Raw genomic sequence first — 12,885 nt, forward strand, 5'->3', positions numbered from 1 at the left:
TAAAAAGTGGGTTTTATTAACGCCACTAAAAGTTTACAAAAGTTACATATTGATGTGCCTATCTTTGAAATAGTTGAATGAAGTGGTAAGGTTTTGATATCCAAAAACATTTATTAGATGTAGAGTACAGTAATGTGTATATTTGTATATTTGTCAGAGGCTCTTATAGCTCATCAGGACCAAATATAGTGTCCCTCCATCATTTTAATGCTCAATTTATTACAATAGTTCATCATTTTTGCTTTTCAGCATAGATTCATTGATTAATATGGATATTCCTCAAAAACTTGATTTACATTTACTCATATTCAACTTGTATGTTTTACTCACTTTCACATTAATTGTATTAGTTTGATTTTCCAGTAAATCAAATTAGGATCGTACTGAGTCCTCAGTCTGTGAGAGTAGTGACATTAGGCATAAATGAATAATTTATAAGCATAAGCATGGCCATACTGGACTGGACCATTGGTCCAGCTTGTCCAGTATCTGTCTCTGACAGTGGCCAGTGCCAAATGCTTCAGAGGAATGAGACTAATGAATTTATTTTGGATGAAGAGATTTGCCAACCTCATTATTTCCTTTCTGTAATTGTTTTCTCTTTGACTTTTCTGCAATTTTGGCTACTCTGATAGTGCAGTATATCTGGCTATATACCCTAAATCTCAGTATTTTTGGACATTACCAAGGTTCGTCCTTGCCCATCTTGAGAACAATGTTTCCAAGTCTTTAAAGGATTCTCTGCCAAGCCTACTTTGTTCCTTCAGGTGGTTTCTGTAGATATTTTGGTGCATTGGAACACTAAAGTCAGTGATATTTATTTTACCTAAAGAAGGGCTTTTACAAGTTGGATAACTTGTGTTCTTCTCTTTCCTCCGCAGCACAACACATTCTCCCTTTTGGCCACAGATTGGTCCCTTTCACAAGTCATCAACACTTACTTGCCTATACCCGACAAGCTTCTTATCTGAGCTACTCAGCCTAGTCAAGCAAAGTACTAGAGTTAGCTAGGGTCATTGTCCTTCATTGGCCATGTAGATGACACCACCAGAGTTAATATTCATCATAACAACCAATACATTCTCCCAGGTAGCCTCTGGGAGCTACTCAATGCTTCATTTGTGCCAGGTCTGAGCCCAGGCACCTCTAGTCTTGCCATGTCAGTTATTAAATTTAAAAAATTGCTTGCACCCTAGCACTTCTTTCATTACAAATTAAGCACTGGAGCTACTAAATTATCTAGGCCTCTGTATGGCTCTCATCACTTGTATCTGAGTGCTGCGATACATCCTAGTCTAAATCTGTACCCTGGGTATTAATATTAGGGGCATAGTAATTGTGTCCCTAACTTGGTCTGACCTTTACCTCTGCCAAACCGAGGACATGATCCTTTCATTTTTCAACTAAGAAAAGAACCACCTAGCTTAATCCAGGCCCAGAGACTCTATATGTATGAGTTTCCAGAACATTCTGGTGGAGAAAGCTATACATCTGCAAAGTTAAATATGGTGAATGGTTCAGATAAAATCAAATACTACCCTCTACCATTGATGTACTAGCCCTGAAACATCCTGTACCTCCACATAACTCTCAAATTACAATGGTGCACAGATTACTTATGCAAAAAGATAATTAGAAAACTTGAACACTGGTCTATCAATGCCTTTGAAGCATGCAGTAGTCCAATTAGTACTTAATGCTGCAGATCAATAATGTTACAAAGTACTGGCTGGACTGCATTTTTATTTTATGTACAGTACAACTATGTACGATAAAATGGTGCAAATTGCACTGATGGATAATCTCATAATAATGGACAAGAGACAAATGTCCATTTCATCTTCTGCATCTCCTAGCAACCTTCAAACAATCTACTACTAAGTATTGTTTGTGAGAGATGGTGAGATTAAATGAGTTGCACTACCATGGCTTTTCTTATACCTCTTGGTTAGATCCCCAAAGGTAGTAATGGACAATTACTTCTCCACTTGCAGAGATCCACAGGTTTATTTCTAGTTTCCCCTCCTCTTCGATACATTGATTTACTGCTAGGGGAAATAATAGGGTGCTTTGAGCTCAAATATCTGCAATATACAGGTGATGCTAATTCATGTCTTTGTCCTTGATGTAAATAAGATCCTAGAGGAAGGGCACCTGGCTCAATTCAACCCTGGTAAGGCTGAGCTGATGCTGGCAGAAGTGACCACAGTCACTATTGTAGGCATCTGCCCCTCCAGTCATCAAGGTTGTACAGAATCTTTAGGTCAGCAAGACTCAATTGTTGCTCCTAAATGTTCTGAAAAGCAACAGGAACTAGAAACACCACCTTTCATCTTTGGCTAGACCAATGCAACCGTAATCAGAATTATAACACAAAGTGTGTGTGTGTAACATACACACAAACATATATATTTTACTTTCACAAGTAAATGGAGAGAGAAACAAATCTATAACAAAAGCCAATAAATTCTGACAGACACAACTCGTGGTGTATCCCTCCAACATATTTTAAAATCTCAGTTTATTTTAATAACCTTACATTAACATTAATGTTGCATTAGAGGAAGATTTTTTGTATTTATTTTTATGTAATTATAGAAACACCGAACTATGAAAACACTAATGCATTTATAAATTGGTGTTGGGTGGCCCCTATCTGTATTACTGTTGGATGTCTCAAATCAGTTTTTTCCAGAACAATCTTAAAATGTGGATTAGGCTGGTTAAAGGATTGCCCTACAAACCAGGGGGCAACCCTTAGAGTATATTTATAGAAATGTACTGTATGCTGAAAATTGGGAATGAAGGATTTTATAGTGAAACAAAAGAGTCAGGCATGCAGATATGATGAGACATGGGGGGATTCTTGGGAGAAGGAGAAACACACCCACCCACGCAGATTTAATGCCTTTTATTGTTTCTGGTGCTCAGATACCCGCTTGCTGGGTACATAAACGTTCTTGCTGTTTTCCTTTCATCGCTGTAGCCAGGCCCCACAGCCTGGTCTTTCCAGGATCCGGCAGTGCCGAATCTAGCTGCAAAACTAGCAGCGAACACAGGGCGTCGCCCCCCTTCCCAGGCAGAGGACTCAAGTGACCCATGTTCCCAACGCTTCGGGTGCTGCAGCTCCTTCTGCGCCGGGCGGTGGCGAGGGAGGAGGGACGGGAGGAGGAGCCGGAGCTGGAGCCAGAGCCGCAGCAGCAGCCACAGGCCGGAATTGTTTCCTGGGCTAAGCGCAGCAAGCTGGGAAAGCGTTTCCGGAAGGCTGGTTACATCCCGCAGCTGATTTTGGACGCCTCTGGCGTGGGCGAGAGGAGGGAGCAGCCCCAGCGGCGGGAGGCGCAGGGGTAAGTGTGGCGAGGCGGAGCGCAGCGGCCAGGTGCGCTCCGGCTCCCCTTCGCCTGGCCTCGCTGGGCTGCGCTCGGCGCGGGCGTGGGGCGAGCCGGGGAAGGGCAGGACGTGCCTGTGGGGCTGCGCCCGCGGGAGAACGTGGGCTCCGCTCTCCGCCAGCCGCAGCTGCTGCAGCAGCGCTGCCCCGTGCTCGGCGGACGCGCCTCGCTCACCGTCGCGCTCCCTGCAGCGGCTGTGGGCGCAGGGCGCGCCCGGGGTCGGAGAAGGTGTCCGGGGTGGTGGGGGACATCACCGGCTCTGTGCACCCAGCCCCACGCACTGGCCGCCTCTCCCGGCCGTCAGCTGGGGGGTAGGGCGGGAGCCGCAGCCCCTGCATGTGTGTGCGCGCAGCAGAGGAGCCGGGCAGAGCTGAGCTGTCCCCGGGGAGAGGATGCTGGCTGTGGTGATGTGAGGGCAAGGGAAAGTGCGGGGCTTAAACAGCAAGGGGGAGCTTAGGCGCTGTGGGTATGAAATGAGGGGCAGAAGGAAGTGAAAGGGATTTCCAATAGACATGGCTTTGTAGCCCACGATCTCCTCTCCAGCCTTATCCGTGCGGAGGCCCACAGGGAGAGGAGCGGGGTGTGATGAGTGTCTGAGGACCGAGAGGTGGTGCAGCGCGCACACACTGTAGAAGTCATTTGAACAGTGAATGTAGAAGAAAGTGACCCCTGGAAGCAATATATATATATTAATTTGTGGAATTTGGCTTTTCCTTTTATTTAAAGACGACGCAGTTTATAAGCTAAATTTTAAGTAATTTCAAAATCTTGGCCATTGTAAAAATGCTACGGTTTTATTTATCCAGCATATAGGGCCTGAATCTGCACCACTGAAGTGTATGGGATTTTTTTTGTCATTGTCTCCACTAGATCCTTCTAGCCCTTTATATTTTTCAAAGCATTTACAGACTTTTAAGAGATGTTTTTATGAAACAGTAACAATTGCATAATGGACATGCATTGAAAAGCCAAAAACAGACACAGTGGCTCTGACATTGGGTTGAACTTGTTTAGAAGTGTGAGATAGAGATCACAAAGCTTGCATTTTTATGTAATACAAAGAATGACGTTAAAATTGTGTTAAAAGCCTCAAACTTGTGGAGGCAAAGCAATTACTCACTACACTAGTCATAAAGTACAATAACCACATACACAGTAAATCTTAGTTATTCACCATGAGTTCTGCAAATGCCATAGGATTCTAAAACCCAGATAAGGATACATCACTTTTAGCTGCTGCTGGCATTGTATGTCCTCTAGAGCCATGTCAACATGTTATAAATTTTAATTCTAGATCTGATATTGTCATCATTCTGGTGTCGCTCATGCTTTAATTATTTTGAATGCATCAGACTTAGCTGATGTTGTACTAAAAACTATTTTCTGTATAACTAAGACAATCTTTTTAAAAACGAGAAGGTAGCATATTTCAATAAATAAGAGTCCATAGTAGTGAACATTTCACAACATCATTGTGACAAGTCTTTAACTTCCTTGCATGGAAAAACAATTTTAAATAAACCATACAAAAATTCAAGTAGTTTCTATCTATCATTTGAAGGAATGAGGTTTATTTTTTTTTTAACGGGTGAAATTAAGATGAATAAAGTATGGACTATTCAGGAAGAATAGTTTTATGGTGAGTTGAGAATTGAGAAGAATTCTCAATCAGTAAAGCAGCTCAAGCAAATGTGCCATTCCCAATTTGGGAGACAACCAAGATTAGATCAAAATAGCATAGGTAGCATTCCCAGTGATAGGACACAGAACTTGAAGTCAGGAGACCTGGCTTCTGTTTCTCAGATTTATGGTTGACTACATGAGAAGTCAGTCATGATGAGAATGGGATGTGGCCCAATCTTGTACTTTTTAAGAGATGACTTCTGCTGTCATTGAAGTCAGTGCTTCCCTAAGGAGTATGGAATAGGACTCGGAGTAGTCAGATTCAATATTTGAATTAGAGTAGGAATTTAGGAAGCTTGTAAAGAAAGAACTTCTATACTTGAGATGGCATGAAATAAGGGTTTCGGCAGAGGCAGGGTCAAGGTGAATATTAATTCTGGCATTTGGTCTGTAGATGGTGATAAGCTGACTGACTCATCAGTCTTGCATCACCTTTATCTGTCAAATGAGGAATAAGGATGAATCAGAGTCTTTTGGACTTGGAGACAAAGTGAAGTTCCACGTTGATAATGTACAATAGCAATACTTGGCATAGTGCAAACAGGAGTTCTCACAACAAAATTTATGGTGGCCTCAAAGTGCAGCCACCAACTGTTGCTGGTGGGCTCGCTGACAATTTAACTTTAGGAAAAACAAATATGCACATACACATGTCCAAATCATTGTAATTTATTGACTCTTTTTGCAGACTCAATAATAAAAATAATGTACGATTATCTATTCTTTACTGGACCTAAACAGGATGAAAACACAAAGTGCTCTTGCAGATTCTTGTCTTTTTTGTTGGTTGTTTTGCATTTATTTATTTATTTATTTTAAAGACTTGCTAGCTAGTAAGTCTGTGGCTGTGAAAAGTAATATTAATAAATATTACATTTCACAGCAGACTTACTCAGTCCTGGCAAGCCTGGGGACAGATTAAACCTTGGATGGGGAAGTCGGTAGGTGGGATTGGGGGGGAATGTATGATGGGCTGGCAGAGATAGTGGGAGCCAAGGGCAATGGGGGAGTGAATCCCGTAGCTGGGGGCTGGAGCCCCATGGCCAGAGCCTGCTGCCCACCTGCCGTCCCCAGGAAGGTGGGGAACTCACTAGCTGCCTGCTCCAGCATTTGTGTCTCCAGAGGGGAGCAGGGTCCAACCCCTGCTGGTGGCCCTGGGGGAGGGACCACTGCTTTGGGTCCTGACCCACAGTTTGAGAACCACTGGCATAGACGTTGGACCAATTTAAAAAATGTATAGTTATGTTTGCTTTAGTAAAATTATTTTGAGATGTAGATTTGTGGCATGCTTAGTAGCCACTTCCAAAAAATATCTTGGAATTTTTTTCCTCAAAACTACTGAGGAATTGGGCATAGCAATACCTAATTGCATGGAAACTTCTTTTTAAATCAAAACTATGTGCAAAGAGGTGACTTGGAATGGTAAACTTCCCTATGTGCTCTTATAACTTGTTGAACTGACTTAAAAATATAAACAGGGAATAATTTAAAAACTTGTTTCCAGATTGACTTTTGGATACCAGCTTCTTATAAATCCCGGTTCACTTATAAATTCCTGAAAAGAGAAATCTGTGTAATGTAAAGGTCAACCACCTTTCTGTGCTGTGGTGCAGATATTGTTACTAGAACAGGGGTGGGCAAACTTTTTGGCCTGAGGGCCACAGTGGGGTTGTGAAACGGTATGGAGGGTCAGGAAGGCTGTGTCCAAACCCCCCCCGCCCCCGCTCCTTGTCCCCTGACCGCCCTCTCCCGGGATCCTGTCCCCTGACCGCCCGCCCCCCCACCCCTTTTAGAATGTGGCCCTGCAAACATGGTCGGAGGACTCAGGAGGAGCAGGGGCAGCCACGCAGCCAGAGAGAAGCAGCGGTTTCCCCTTCAAACCGCCGTTTCTTTCCGGCCAGCGGCGCGGCCGCCCGGTACTCCTGCTGAGTCCTCCGCCCACGTTCCCACCACCCGCACCCCCCACCAGTGCCCCTGCCCCTACAGTGCAGCCCCTCCCCGCCGCGGGGGGTGCTCTGGTGCTGAGCTGCCCAAGTGCCCGGCCCTGGGTCCCCCTGTTGTTGGGGGGCCCGTGTCAGGGCACCCTGTGTTCACTTGTAAATCTGCCCCTGAGCTGCGCCACCCGGCTGGAGCCAGTCACACCACCGTTCTGCCGGCATGGCGAGCGGAGGCTGTGGGGGACGGGGGATAGTAGGGGAGGGGCCGGGTAGGCCCACCTCTGTACTAGAAGATGGCAGAGATAATAGTAAAATCATCATAAATTTTGAAAAAATTCCATTTGAGTTTTTGCTTGTGGAATTTATATCAATGCCCATAATTCAGAGAAGATGAGACAAGTTATCTAGAATGATAGGTTACAGTGCTTTAATAATTTTTATAATACACCTCTACCCCGATATAACCAAATATCCTCAGGAGCCAAAAAATCTTACCACGTTATAAGTGAAACCGCATTATATCAAACTTGCTTTGATCCCGCCCCTCTGGAGCACTGCTTTACCGCATTATATCAGAATTCGTGTTATATCGGGTCGCGTTATATAGGGGTAGAGGTGTAGTTTCTTTTGTCCTGAAAGGGCTTAAAGCACTCTCTAGCTTTGGTATAAACAGGATTCATATACCACTGAAATGCAGCCCTCTTTGGTTGGAATGCAGTAAATATTTTGGGGTGGCAACAGTACATGCCAGTTGTTTGGCAGGGGGAGGGGGAATGAATCAAAACTATATGAAGAATTTTAGGGATGCACTTACAGTGAAATTTGACCAAGACATTGCAAAAAGTGCCATTTGATGAAGAGGACTTAGTTTTACATCTCTGAAAGATCCTGGGGTGCTGGTTCAATAATGTCTTAGGAGCTGATCTGCAATTGAACCTGTGATGTGGACCCCTGTGAGGGCCCCATTGAAGTCTGTGGGGCTCCCTATGCGTGCAGCAGTCTACTTGCACAGATCAGACTGCAGACTCTAGACCTCAGTGGGAAACAGTGCCGATGCTGAATCACTAGCTTGGTTACTTGCAGCACTGTGGGCTGTCCTTGGAGGTTGCTTTTCCAGGTTCTAAAAGGCCACCCTACTTAATTTATGAGATCTGAGGTTGCATAGCTCCAACTTTTAGCACATGCTGTCCGTGTTTTGCCAATTACACACTTCCATTTGTAGAGTTTTATTAAAAATTTGCCAAGCTATTTTGTCTACTCTGAAAACATATTTTTGTCTACTTGTTCAGTAGTGAAGGCTACTGTCGAAACCAGCTTTGCATCTCTGTATAAAAGATTAATGAGAAGAATTATTTTTTTATATGCAGTGTATACATGAATTAGGATGATTAAGGGGACATGATCTACCCATTAAATTAGTGGTCTGAGCTCAAGGTTTGATGCATTTATACGTGTCTTGGAATTGGGGTAGATAAACTGAGTAGGCTATAGTTTACTCTGGGGAAATTATTTATGAATATAAACTATTAGGTCTAATTTTAGTATATTGCAACAGTAATAATATTTGATAGAGATTTGCTCATTTCTACTGACTAAAAAATTATTTAGCTCCAACACTCTTTAAAACAGAGGCTTCCCAATGTGGGCCATGTTTTGATTCGGACACACTATGAACTTTTCCTGCAGTGGTAATTGTCTCCAAGCAAATCTTTGGGTGAGCCGTACAAATATACTGTCATATGTCACGTGACTCCACTGCTTTAAAATTATTGTGTAAAATCTCACTGCAGTACTGGTGTGATCACACCAAAACACAGCAGTCCTTTACCAGTTTAGATTCATCCACTGGTTCTTGTTAGTCAGAGAAACTAAACTGTACTGTTTGTTTATTTTTGTTTGTTTTTCCTTTTGTCTTTTCTACTATACTGTAGTATGTTTTAGGTATCTCCCACAGACAAAGCAGACTTATCTGCCCCATGGTAAAACTCTGATTTTTGGAAACTGTAGGTGAATTTTGCCATGATGATATGCTTTGAACAGTTTTCCAGTTGACTTTAAAACATAGGTGCAACTGAATTTTAAAAAAAGTCACAAAAGAACATTTCCAATGCTTTATTTATTTATTTTTTAATGTAAGATTTTTCTAAAAAAATTACACCTGGTATATTTTTGATGCTGTCACTTTAAAAATATGTGGTTCACAGAATTTTATGTTGAGTAAAGAATAATTTTCCATATGTTTATTAGCTAGTAGTGGTCTCTTTTTCTGCACTCCATATAATTATGGAGTATAAGTGAGCATACTTAATTTCCAAAGGGAGAGAAACTGGTAAATGTTAAATGATCTGTAAATTTGTTAATCCAAAAATTGTGTTTTAATTTGTTTTTAACAGCAGAAGAGACTAACTCTTCAAGTTTTTACATATGTCTATTTGTAGAGGAATGCTGTTCTTTTGTTGCATTCACTGACAAGAACGCTCTCCAGGCAGTCAGTGGACATTAAATTGTAATAATTTGGCACCACTAATATTGGTAGGAATTAACTAACCCTTTATCTGAAACCTCTCAAGTATAATTTCTTAAATGGTGGCAGGAGATACTATAGAGTCCTTAATAATCAACTGCTTAGTTCATAACTTGATAATGAACCGTTCTGTATATTAATGCATATCTTCATATAAACAAACAACCTAAAACAGTGATTTGGTAAATATGGCAAGTGATTTGTTACTAGACACCATTTGTTTGACTCTATGTTAATGATAATACATTATTTACTTTTATGAAATAATGCTTCTTAGCAAGGTACTGTATTGAGTGGCAGTTGGGAAACTACCCATGAGTTGTGCAGGGACACAGAAAATATGCTGAAAAAAGAATGGGTCTGACTAGGGAGAAAGGTAAGTGGTGAAGTGTGCACTTGCATTGGAAATTAAATGCTTACCTGATTATTTTCCATTATGTTGTGTTTAAATCCTGATTTAAACTTCACAAAGTTTATTTAAATGACTAAGCGAATGCAGGACATTTTAATTGCCATTCATTACCTCACTAAGGAGTATTAAACAGGAGCTCTGATGGGATATGTAAATAGAGCCTCATCCAAAGCCCACTGGAAACAGTGGAAAGACTCTCGGGGCTCATGGGAGAGGGGGGAGAATAAAATATAGATATAACTGAAACCTGGCTGGTTGCAATAAGAAGGGTATTAATAAAAATATTAAACTTTGGATATTTATGTTGCCTCAAAAGTGTCTTAGGTACTTTATAAAAAAAAGTAGGAAGGCAAGGTCTAATCTATCTATGGCACTTGTACTGCACCAAACTCCTTAGCATCTAGGTGTAAAACATGTTACCGCAAGGAATTTACAATCTAAATAGGCAACATATAGATCAGGGGTCTCAAACTCAAATGACCCCGAGGGCCGCATGAGGACTAGTGCATTGGCCCGAGGGCCGCATCACTGACACGCCCCCTTGCTGCCCCTGGCCCCACCCCCAATCCACCCCTTCCATGAGGCCCCGCCCCTGCCCTGTCTCTTCTCCACCTCCTCCCCTAAGCGCGCGCAGTTTTAATAAATATATACACTCAGTAATGCACCTCACTCAAAGGACAAAACACGCACTTAGATTTACTGCCTAAGGCTCTGGGAGGGAGTTTGGGTGGGGGAGGGGGTCTGGATGCAGGCTCTGTGCTCGATGCAGGCTCCAGGCTGCGGCAGGGGGTGGGGGTGCAGGCTTTGGGACGGAGTTTGGGGATAGGAGGGAGTGCAGGGGTGAGGGCTGTGGGGCTGAGGGCGAGGGGTACATGATGCAGGAGGGGGCTCAGGGCTAGGGAAGAGGGTTGGGCTGTGGGGTGAGGGCTGTGGATGAAGGGTTCATGATGCAAGGGGGCTCAGGGCTAGGGAAGAGGGTTGGGCTGTGGGGTGAGGGCTGTGGATTAGGGGTTCATGATGCGAGGGGGCTCAGGGCTAGGGAAGAGGGTTGGGCTGTGGGGTGAGGGCTGTGGATGAGGGGTTCATGATGCGAGGAGGCTCAGGGCTAGGGAAGAGGGTTGGGCTGTGGGGTGAGGGCTGTGGATTAGGGGTTCATGATGCGAGGGGGCTCAGGGCTAGGGAAGAGGGTTGGGCTGTGGGGTGAGGGCTGTGGATGAGGGGTTCATGATGCGAGGAGGCTCAGGGCTAGGGAAGAGGGTTGGGCTGTGGGGTGAGGGCTGTGGATGAGGGGTTCATGATGCGAGGGGGCTCAGGGCTAGGGAAGAGGTTTGGAGTGTGGGGTGAGGGCTGTGGATGAGGGGTTCATGATGTGGGGGCGCTCAGGGCTGGGGCAGAGGATTAGGGTGCGGGGGATGAGGGGTTCATGATGTGGGGGCGCTCAGGGCTGGGGCAGAGGATTAGGGTGTGGGGGGATGAGGGCTCTGGCTGGGGCTGAGGATTAGGGTGCAGGGGGATGAGGGGGTTCATGTTGTGGGGGTGCTCAGGGCTGGGGCTGAGGATTAGGGTGCGGGGGGAATGAGGGCTCTGGCTGGGGCTGAGGGTTTGGGGTTGGAGAGGCTCAGGGTAAGGGAAGCCTGCCTTGCCAGTACTGGCGGAGGGCAGGCACTAGGACCCTGCACCCTAATCCTCAGCCCCAGCCAGAGCCCTCATCCCCCCACACCCTAATCCTCTGCCCCAGCCCTGAGCGCCCCCACATCATGAACCCCTCATCCCCCCGCACCCTAATCCTCTGCCCCAGCCCTGAGCGCTTCCCTTCCCCCCCCCCCCAGCCCGGCCCCGGCGGGTCCCGCTTCCCTCCCCCACCCCCGGCCCCGGCGGGTCCCGCTTTCCCCCCCCCCCCTTACCCGAGCGCGTCTCCGGCGGTCCCGCTCAGAGCCGCGTGGTGAGGGGGCGGGGCTGTGAGCTCCACGCCGAGCGCAGCGCTCAGCCCAGAGCTCCCAGCCCCGCCCCCTCCCCACGCGGCTCGGATCGGGGCGGGGCTCAGGCGCTCGGACGGAGACTCGGCGCTCTATGCGCCGAGGCTCCAGGAGAGGGGCGGAGGCGGGAGCCTCCGCTTTTCTCTTGGGGGCCCCTGCGGAGCTCCCCTGGGGAGCTCCGCGGGCCGCAGGGAAGAGCTCCGCGGGCCGCATGCGGCCCGCGGGCCGCATGTTTGAGACCCCTGATATAGATGATGGCTACATCATCAACCTGACACTACGAAGCCTGAACAGACCAGCACAAGACCAAAATAACTGGCAGAACTGGTGGATGCCTTGTGCACAGGGGGGTGTGGGTCTCCCAGAGGATAAAGAGAGATGATGAAGGCTGGGGAATGGGATGTAGCAGAAAGCAAGTGACTGAGTAGTAAAGATGAATTTCTTGTTAGTTTTCTGTGTTGCTGGAAGGAAGAACAATTAACAAAATACATCACCACAAAAATAAAGTGGAACTAGCAATATGTGCGTCAGACTTTAGTGCTTAGTCATTAGCTTTTTGTTACGTCCCATCCTTCATCTAAAATGTATTCATTTAGATTGTAAAATCCTCAGGCCAGAGACCACTGTCAGGGTTGTCAAAGGTGCCTATAGGCTCCTCAGTCCTTATTTAAATGACTATGTTGAGATATCACAAACCCATTTTTGAAAATGTTGGATCTTTCTTTCTGTCCACAAAGCATGTTGTGCTGGAAATGTGCTATGTGACCAATAATAATGGAATTATTTGTCGGGAAAAGGAAGATAGGTAAAAGAGAGAGGCCGGCTGTGCTATAAGTAAGATATATATGGGGTCATTAGCAAACTTCTGTAATCCCCAACTTCAGAGCTGTCTCCCAAATTATAAGCAATAAAACTGCTATTGGGTTTTATTTCTTCTCTTTGAAAGGCTCCCTCAAATTTTTTT

General features: G+C 45.2%; 1 protein-coding gene across 5 annotated transcripts in view; it reads left to right on the plus strand.

Annotated features, from left to right (window-relative positions):
- Window positions 1–12,885, plus strand: part of APBB2 (amyloid beta precursor protein binding family B member 2) — a 336,412-nt gene that overhangs the window by 19,154 nt on the left and 304,373 nt on the right. For all 5 annotated transcript variants that reach the window (XM_045018103.1, XM_045018104.1, XM_045018109.1 and 2 more), the window contains exon 2: window positions 2,987–3,347. The gene's annotated coding sequence lies outside the window, so the exon portion shown is untranslated. The remainder of the gene's footprint in view (window positions 1–2,986; window positions 3,348–12,885) is intronic.

This window comes from Mauremys mutica, chromosome 5 (genome assembly GCF_020497125.1).
Source record: "Mauremys mutica isolate MM-2020 ecotype Southern chromosome 5, ASM2049712v1, whole genome shotgun sequence".
In the NCBI taxonomy this organism is placed as follows: domain Eukaryota; kingdom Metazoa; phylum Chordata; order Testudines; family Geoemydidae; genus Mauremys; species Mauremys mutica.